The 9,180-nt window shown below is 33.4% G+C and overlaps 2 long non-coding RNA genes across 2 annotated transcripts; one reads left to right on the top strand and one right to left on the bottom strand.

The window, feature by feature from the left end:
- The first annotated feature begins 1,608 nt into the window (after nt 1–1,608).
- LOC134257657 (uncharacterized) lies at nt 1,609–8,908 on the top strand. Its single transcript, XR_009989971.1, has 4 exons — nt 1,609–1,724; nt 1,845–1,917; nt 7,157–7,227; nt 8,726–8,908. It is a non-coding gene; the product is annotated as an uncharacterized LOC134257657 (long non-coding RNA).
- Nucleotides 3,225–5,568, bottom strand: LOC134257658 (uncharacterized). Its single transcript, XR_009989972.1, has 3 exons — nt 5,544–5,568; nt 4,139–4,263; nt 3,225–3,745 (listed from the first exon to the last, which is right to left on the bottom strand). It is a non-coding gene; the product is annotated as an uncharacterized LOC134257658 (long non-coding RNA).
- Nucleotides 8,909–9,180: the final 272 nt, after the last annotated feature.

Raw genomic sequence — 9,180 nt, 5'->3', positions numbered from 1 at the left:
ATCGATCATTATTTATTTTAAAACATATAATTACACGAACAATGAATAAAAAATGAGATCAAATCAAAGAATGAATCGGTTAACTTTTACTTCATATGAACGCGTGTTTGTATAAGTATTAGACCAAAAAATTGATGAATAACGGAAAAAAGTTACTGCACTGAGTATGACCGAATTATGACGTTATCAGCACCTTCATGGCGTCAAGTCATGTGATCCAAACATGGCGGCGCCCATAAATAAGGTCAGAGAATAGAGTATATACCAGGTGTGTGCCCCCTAAAATTGTCAAAGTTAGCATAAAACGTAGTTTTGTCCAGAAAACGTTTAAAATGTTTACTTGTTACTCGGTAGACCTCAATTTTACCCTACAAAACCTAGCTCTAGAATCCATGAACTTCCAGGGGCTTCGCCCCAAGGACCCCCACCAAGGCTTTGCCCTGGACCCACTGGGGGCCTCAAGCTGGCAACCAGACCCCCTGCCTAAGCTCTTGCAACCCCCCTTAACTTCAATTCCTGGATCCGCCCCTGAGACTCCTGTCTTGCCTTCTTGATAGGCCTATTATATAATGTACTACCATGATAACTTAGCTTCTTTATATCAGCATATGTTTTTGAATGTACATGTACACAAGTTAAAACTTAATGGCTATAACAGCTGATATTTATAAAAAAAAAAAAAGGGCAGCTCTTTTCATGAGAACTTTACCAGGCATATCCTTTTACCTACTTCTTTGACATATTTTGCCTAGGAGTTATTCCCCTTAGCTTCCATCTTGTAGGGCAAAGCAGTAAATTTTCCTTTTTGAGCAACCAATTTTAAACTTGCATGCCAGAAATATATTGGGGAAAATATTTACAATCTCAAGATTATGAATTAATAGAGGCTTTAACAATTGATTTTCACAAGAAAAATAGTGTTAACAGTACCCAGTAACCAGTATAACAAATTGAACTTGGTTGAATATAATGAAGGGATCTGGGGATGTTGCCCTACAACATGGGGGGCATAGGGAATAACTATTGCTTTTAAATATGGAAAAACCATCTATTTTGAAATTTTGTACATGTATGTATAATTCTGCAGTGTTGTGTAATATGGCTTGCTGCATTTATATTTCAGACACTCAGGTGCAACAGTATTTAAAAAAAAAAAAACATTAGGCCTATTCAGTTCACTAAGCCTTTACAATAGTATCTTGATAATATAAGAATGCAGAGAGCCTGTGCCAGGTCCATATCTTTCAACACACCAGCATGAGTATCTACCTGGATATATTATTTAAGTTGTCAACAAATATTTCCAAGAAAGTTATTACATCTATCTGATATAAAAAGTAGAAGATGAAAATATAAACTTACAGAAAATATGCAGTCGTTCTGCTCTTTCTTGTCTGCTTTCTCAGCCGCATGATGACGTAATATGTGACGTACGGCATTCCATAGTAAAACTACCTTTGGTTCCGTAACTTACATTTTATAACCGTTGTCATCAAAGTTCGACTTTAACGCAGAAATAGATTTTCAAGATAAAAAAAATTGAATGACGAAAATTAAAGTTATTTCCCGATTCTGTGACGAATACGAAACCGACAAGCCGAATAAGCCAGGTTCTACTTGCACTTCCTGCTGCAGGAAAAAAAAAACAAGTCAGCGAAAGAACCTCATGTGACTTGTTTCAGACTTTCCTTTTGGCTGATTGCGCTCTGATCCTTGATACAAAGGTAAAAATGAATGTTTTTTAAATCGTTTGCCATATTTTGTGTTTGTAATGCACGTATTTATTGATATTCAAGTTGCAACGAAAATTTTCAAAGTAAATTCGGGTCTTGTTTTTAATTCAGGTTCTACAAGTACGTAACGCGGCATGGTGAATTGATCGAGCGACACCTATTTGAAGGCTTTACAAAGTCTTGCGTAAGTAATTCAAAAAGTGATTGTGTAAGCCTTTCTAGCTCTTTCTGACAGTTGTTCTGCTGAAAATTTAATTTTTCCATCAGATGTAAACACTATTTAAAAAGTGATTTTTATTTTAACTCTTACTGTGTGCATAATTTTGACAAATGTGTGGAGACTTGTAAACACAAAATATTTTTGGACATAGGTCTTACTAAAGAACCATCTTCTCGGGGAATGATTTGAGGGCTATGCCAAAAAATAAATAAATAGCTAACTGTTGCATTTAACAGCTGTTTAATGTTTTCACTATTCAGGAATTCTGATCATTCTATGTAGATTTTTAAAAAAATCATCTTTTCAGTATTAAAAGTCTGTTAAATCCTATGTCATCAAATACAAATAATATGTTGACGGTACAGCTGTTATGGCGAGAACAGATATTTATTTTGTTATACAATTTAGACCGGGCTCGTCAAACTGCACATGACATTTGGTGCATCTAGACTCTGACGTCACATGACATCATATGTAAGTTATATATTTCCAAAAAGAAGCCAGAACAGTGATGAAAGTAAATGAAAAACATTTTGTTTACTATTTATCTTCAATACTTATCCATTAAATCAGGGCATGTTACTTTTAGTTGAACTTTTGCTGCTATTCTCGTGAGATTGTAGCTTTAACAAGTGATGCATTGTGGGTCCTCAAAAAATTCTATCGTATAATGTTCAGTAGTCCGAATTTTCTCTTTGCACTGGAGTTGCTGTAAGAGCTCGCAGTGACGAGCGTTAATTCGCGACGCTTGCTGCGCGCGCTATCACAATTAAAATTAAATATTTTATTTCATTTGGTTACAATACCCCTGCGAGACGATCATGAATAATTCATGAATTTCCTTGAATTTTTCAAGAATTTAATTCATGAAATGTTCATGAAACGTTCATGAAGATCCTATGAACTTATTATTGGACATTTTCAAATCATGAATTTTTATTCATGAAAGAAAATTGATGAATATTCATGAATATTTTTTTTCATGAATAAATCATGAAGAGTCATATTCATGAAGATTCATCATTTCAAGAATGTCCAATAATAAGTTCATAGGATCTTCATGAACTATTCATGAATAATTTGATGAATTTTTTCAGGAATGTTCATGAATGAATAAAATTCATGAACCATTAGTGTTCATGAATATTCTTGCTTATTCGTAAACAAATAATGAAATATTATTATTCATGTTTATTCATGAAAATGCATGAAGTCATGCTAAAAAAAAGTAACAGTAGATGATTTATAATACAGCATCTTGAAAGATTTTACAGAAATGTTTTTGTTTTCCAACCAAGGCAACAAAATCTTTGTTAAAAAAAATTAAAATAGACAATCTGACACATTAAACCATAGTAAATGAGTAATGTAGTTCATTCCTTGTAAAAGTATAAAAAAAATTCAATTCAAATGCAACTCTTTGCAGAATGTTTAACCTTACTTGGTCAAAAGGAGAGGGGGGTCCTTCCTCAGCATGTTTCAAATTGTGTTTTAATGCCAGAAATTGAACAGTTTTTAATTCCAGTCTAGGAGAAAAGTTTGTTCAGCACCAGGGAAACAGTTTTCAGTGCTTTCAAGCAGTTCGAGCAGAGATGGTCAATTCAAAAATCCTTATTGTCTCTCCATGTGGAATTTCCAGAATTTCATCATTTGGATCCTTTGATTGAATATCATTCATATTTTCATTTCTTTTTTTTTTTTTTTTTGTTTCTTTTTCAAGAGCTCAGATTTTTGTGCAGCCAGAGTTTCTTCTCTTCTGCTCAGCAACATTTGTGAACTGCTTTTCTTTTTCCTTCAAAAAGAAAGATTTTCTGAAAGTACACATGATTGTAAAACATAAGACTTTTTGTATTTTCTTGCATTTTCTTGCATTTTAGATTCATTTAATTTTGCATCAAAGACACTTCCAAATTTAAACATTCTGAGTGGAATTTAAGCCTATTTCCTTGGACCGCCATTTTGTAGATCAATCAGGCCTATGAGAGTTTTGAGTCTTAGTCTATAATTCATGTATGTTATATGGTCGGATCCAAACTCAAAACAAAGTTAGACAAAAATTGCATTAAAGAAAGAGCCATATTAATTTATTATAATGTGCTTTAATTAGTTGTTATTTTACAAATAGAAAGTAACATTTACAGACAGATTTCTGACTCAGTGATTGTCTCCATTTTTTGTCACTCACCAGTTATGAAGTAGATCGATCCTATATATAGTCTTCCTTCTTCATATTCTGTTATTTTCTTTAAAAGTTGACAAAGATCAGTGACTGTACTGTTTATTGGACACACCTTGTTAGAGGGTGAAAAACTACAAATTACAAAAGCATAATAAGAATTTGACAAAATATCAAAATCATAAGCAATCATACAAAATTAAATGCGTAACTTTAACATGTGAGCTGAACAGGCTCCGGGGCCATAAAACTTAGCCAGCTCACTTTTGAGATCAAAATTCGAGACGGTCTAGGTTTTTGGTCTCAGTCTCACGTTAGGTGTGCCATGAAAATTTGCCGTCTCGGTCTCAGTCTCACTTTCTTGGTTTGGTCTCACTTTTGAGCTCAAAAAGTTAGATCACATAAAAGGTGTCTAACTTCATAATTTTTGGTCTCACTTCCAATATGGCGTCTTCGGCAGCGAGATTGAATATTTTCAACATCATTCAAAGGCAGAGAAAAGCTCCCCGTCCGCGTGTTTTCAGGGATAGAAGTAATCCATTAGAAGATTTGGAGCCGAATGAAATCTATGTGAAATACCGTTTTCGGCCTGCTACTATCATGTTCCTTGTGGAATTACTGTACAATGATCTTGTAAGACCAACGAAACGAAACTCCGCCCTGCTCCCTCTTTTACAAGTGCTGGTAGCCCTACGGTTCCTAGCCACTGGATCATTTTATAACCTCGTCGGTGAACCACTGGGAATCACCAAGTCTTCGACTGGAAGAGCCGCTCGCCTTGTGTGTTCCCTTCTTGCGAGTTTTGCACAGAGGTACATCAAATTCCCCGTAGATCTATCCACATTCAAGAGTAGATATTATGATATTGCAGGTACGTGTATTTAACATCTTTGATATACAAACTATCATTTCACATGAAAGTTGATGACGTCAGTGACGTCAATTATTAAAAATGACGTAAAAATTAACATATAGTAAACATAAAGAACAAAAACAGTCTTTATTTTGAATTTTATTTTAATACGTTTTATTATTGCGCAATACCTAGTGGGCGTGGCACTGTCACGTGTAAACAATATCCCACAATGCACTTGGTATCCAACTCAGTTTTGGTCTCACTTTCCGTCTCGAGTTAGAAAATTTAAAATGAGCTCAATCTCCCTTTATGGCACACTAAAAGTGAGACGGTCTAAGTTTAGCCCGGAATCCGAGATTTTTAGATTGAGCTCAAAAGTTAGCTGGCTAAGTTTTATGGCCCCGGAGCCAGGCCTATGCCTATCGCATGCTGGAAATGCGCGGTTTTACAAAACATTGTAGTTGCAGAATTTAAACATGATAAAATATTTTGCATAATACTGTTAGATACAGATGATCAAGTTAGATATAAATTCAAGTAAAACAATATAAAACTTACTCCTTAGGGAGGCCAACATCAACAAACTTCACAGGCCAAAACGCCAGGCAAACCGCATGGCTACCATAATTAGTATAAACAGAATATTGAACCCGATCGAAATAAAATTATACAATACGAAAACGGCACAGTAACTATGCAAATAATAGATCACAAATACTGATTCTTCCATACTACAAATTCCCACTTCCAAAGTCTCGCGCGTTTTCAAGTTTGCGCCTTTTCAAAAATGTACGGTAGAGCTAAGAAATGCCTCAGTTTCGAATTTCCAAGATTTCTGTTTTAAAAAAAATTACAAACACTATCTGAATAACTTTTCACTGAAAATACAATAATTTATATCAAAATAAGTTTTATCAATGAAGAATTCGATTTTTTTACGTCATAAATTATACATGTATTGACTTTTAGTTTCGTATAGCAAGTATGGCGCCCCCCTATGACATGATAATAACAATATCTCGCCCTCAGACAGAATATTCTGAGCTGTGAAGACGCATAGGAGAATTAAAACTACAAAATACGAATGTGGATCATAGATACTCTACAACCATGCAGTCTGTGCTCTATCATTTACGCACGAAGCAAGGGAAACTTTTGACATTTTAACTGCACCAAAATTGAAATGTATGTAGCGTTTCGATCCAGGAATAATACGGTACAGTACAGACAAGTGATATAATTTTTAAGTTGTTAATAAATATATATAACGTTTTTTTTACGAAGCTCACAAAGTTCATTTTCCAGAATGTTTCATTTTCCAACAACTTGTTTAAAGTTTGATGTTAGAGAAAATTCGGTCGAACAAAGTTGTGTGATGAAAAACGATATTAATTAAAGATCATTATGATGAATATAACTGTTTAATTTAAATTATGAAGAAACACAAGTAATACATTTGAAAAAAAAAATGCTGTCAATTGTGATGCAGTGTTTGTGTAATTAAAATCAAATAAAAACACTAAATGTTTAGAGATTTCATGATTTATTTTTTCAGATGGTGAAAGAATTATTATTAAACATATATTATACCAGGGGCTTGTTCAACAATTGCATCTGCATGCAAAGTTGTATTATGAGAGTATTGAGTGTTTTCTGTCAATCATTAAATGTCAATTATTTTAGTCTTCATGAAAATTCATGAACATTCATAATACCTTGAACTCTACATTTTTTCTGTCTTTAAAATGAACCATCTTTATGAACCAGTCATCAACACATCATGAATGTTCATGAACGATTCATAAAAGTTCCTGAAATCATGAATTTCACCTCGCAGGGGTAGCACCCAAATTGTGGACTAGGTCAATAACACACTCTTTCATATGATATCTGACACATGCCTCTATAATGGAGTTATGAAAGTACTAAACAGAGGGTCTTTTGTTTTGCTCAAAGCATAATTTATATGCATGCAGTACCATCAAAATGAACTTAGTCAAATGTCGAACAATATATGTAGAGAAACAATTTCTTTTTCTTTTTTCAATTTTCAAATTGGTAAATTTTTTTAGGGCTACAATTTTAATTTGGGTCTCCTGTACTAGGAATATCATATCTTTAGCAGAATTGTGCCACTGAAATAAAAGGGAACTCTTTTTTATTTTTTTTAGGTGCACATGTTACAAAGTCCTGGATGGTGTAAGGCTGTTTGTCAACATCTGAAACCCACATGTATTTCAGGGTAGGTACATTGTATGTTTACTGTCTCCTAATTTTCTTTCTTAAAAGGTGCATAAGGCATATTTTGTCTGATTTTAAAATTTTGTCTCACTATTTATTTCTTTAAATTATTTTTTATTTCATGAATTATCTGCTGAGATGCTAGTTAATTGATTAATCAAAACTTTATAGTAACACATACTAGTGAAATTATCTTCTTATGTGAGACTTTAAGATATACAAATTGACAAAACATGGACCTGTCAAGTGATATCATTGTATTTATTTTATTTCATGTCATCCTAAATTAGGAATTGGTTCCAACTGACCTTAACAATTGGAATATTAGTATGTATACCTTGGTGTTATATTCCATGAAAAGCTTAGTTTCCAAAATAATGCCGATACTTTGCCAAAAGCAGGTGGACGTGCTTTCGGAGGGATGGTTTCTAAAATTCGTTCATACAAAGATATAGGGATCTCAACTTTCGAAAAACTTTTTCTGAATTGTGTAGCACCAGTTTTGGACTATTGCAGTGAAATATGGGGGCTTCGAAACTATCACTGCATTGAGATGGTACAGAATCGCGCACTTCGTTACTACTTGGGGGTACACAGATTTACACCGACACCAGCACTACATGGAGAATTCGGTTGGAAGCTGCCTTTCCATGGACACCGCATTAACGCTGTACGATACTGGAATCGTTTACTGACCATGGAGGACAACCGCATAACAAAACATGTTTTCTTGTGGGAACTGAATCAGTGTAATAAATATAGCTGGACGTCGCAAATTAAATCTCTATTTGAATCGGTGAATTCTGAACATGTTTATCATAGGTTATTACTATTTGATATAGTTGAATTTGAACGAAGATTACTTTTAAATTATGAGAATGAATGGCTTGTAAAGATAAAACAACTACCTAAATTACGTATGTATAAAGAATTCAAAACACATTTTAATACTGAAAACTACCTAGAAATGAATATTCCAAAATTTCAAAGATCTATTCTTGCTCAATTTAGATGTGGAATTTTACCAATTAGAGTTGAAATTGGAAGATATAAAGGAGAATCATTAGAAGATAGGTTATGTAATTTTTGTTCTAAAGATGAAATAGAAGACGAGTATCACTTTTTATTAAATTGTACAGAATATTCCAATATCAGATCAGATTTATTTACCAGTATTAGATGTAACCCAACTTTGTCTATGTCCGATCAAGATAGTGTAAATTTTCTTTTAACAAATTTTCCCAGGCAGACCTCAAAATATTTATACCTTTCATACATGCACCGACAATCTCTGTTGTATAAAAAACGCCATGCGTAATATTTGTTTATATATTTTTCATATATTTTGTTAAAAGTGACATATAGGTCCGATGGGCCGGGTGTTTGGATATTAATTGTATTAAATGTTTTTCATTGTACTGTATAACACATGTCACTATAATAAACGATTTACTTACTTACTTACTTACTAATAATTTCATAATAAAATTTCTTTTTAGGAAATGCTTGTCAGGAGCCAAGACGGAAAAAAAGACTGAAAAACTGCCTTTAAACACAGACATTATTCATTTCAATGGATAAGCTAGAAACATCCAAACAATATTACATTAGAATCATCAGAGACTGTCAATTTTTATCCCTCACTGTGGCAGAAACACCTAAATAAACATTGAAAAGATAAATTTCTTCGTTCATTGCTTTTCTAATGATCAACGAATATTGCAAAATATTTATGCGAATTTCGCACGATTTATACATGAAAAACTGATAAATTTAGATTTGCATGTATATCATGCGGAAATATGGTCACATGAAAATCGCATGAATTTCGCATAAATATTGTATGAGGACATTCACATGAAATTCGCATGTGTGTGATTTTTCACACGATTTTTGTATGATTTTCGCATGAATTTCATGCGAAAAGCAAATCGCATGAAAATCATGCGAGCCA

The sequence above is a fragment of the Saccostrea cucullata genome, unplaced genomic scaffold (genome assembly GCF_032062105.1).
Source record: "Saccostrea cucullata isolate Sc308-1 unplaced genomic scaffold, CSIRO_AGI_Scuc_v1 ctg5169, whole genome shotgun sequence".
NCBI lineage: Eukaryota > Metazoa > Mollusca > Bivalvia > Ostreida > Ostreidae > Saccostrea > Saccostrea cuccullata.
Note: the sequence above shows the minus strand (reverse complement) of the source record. Positions and strands in the feature narration are given on the sequence as shown.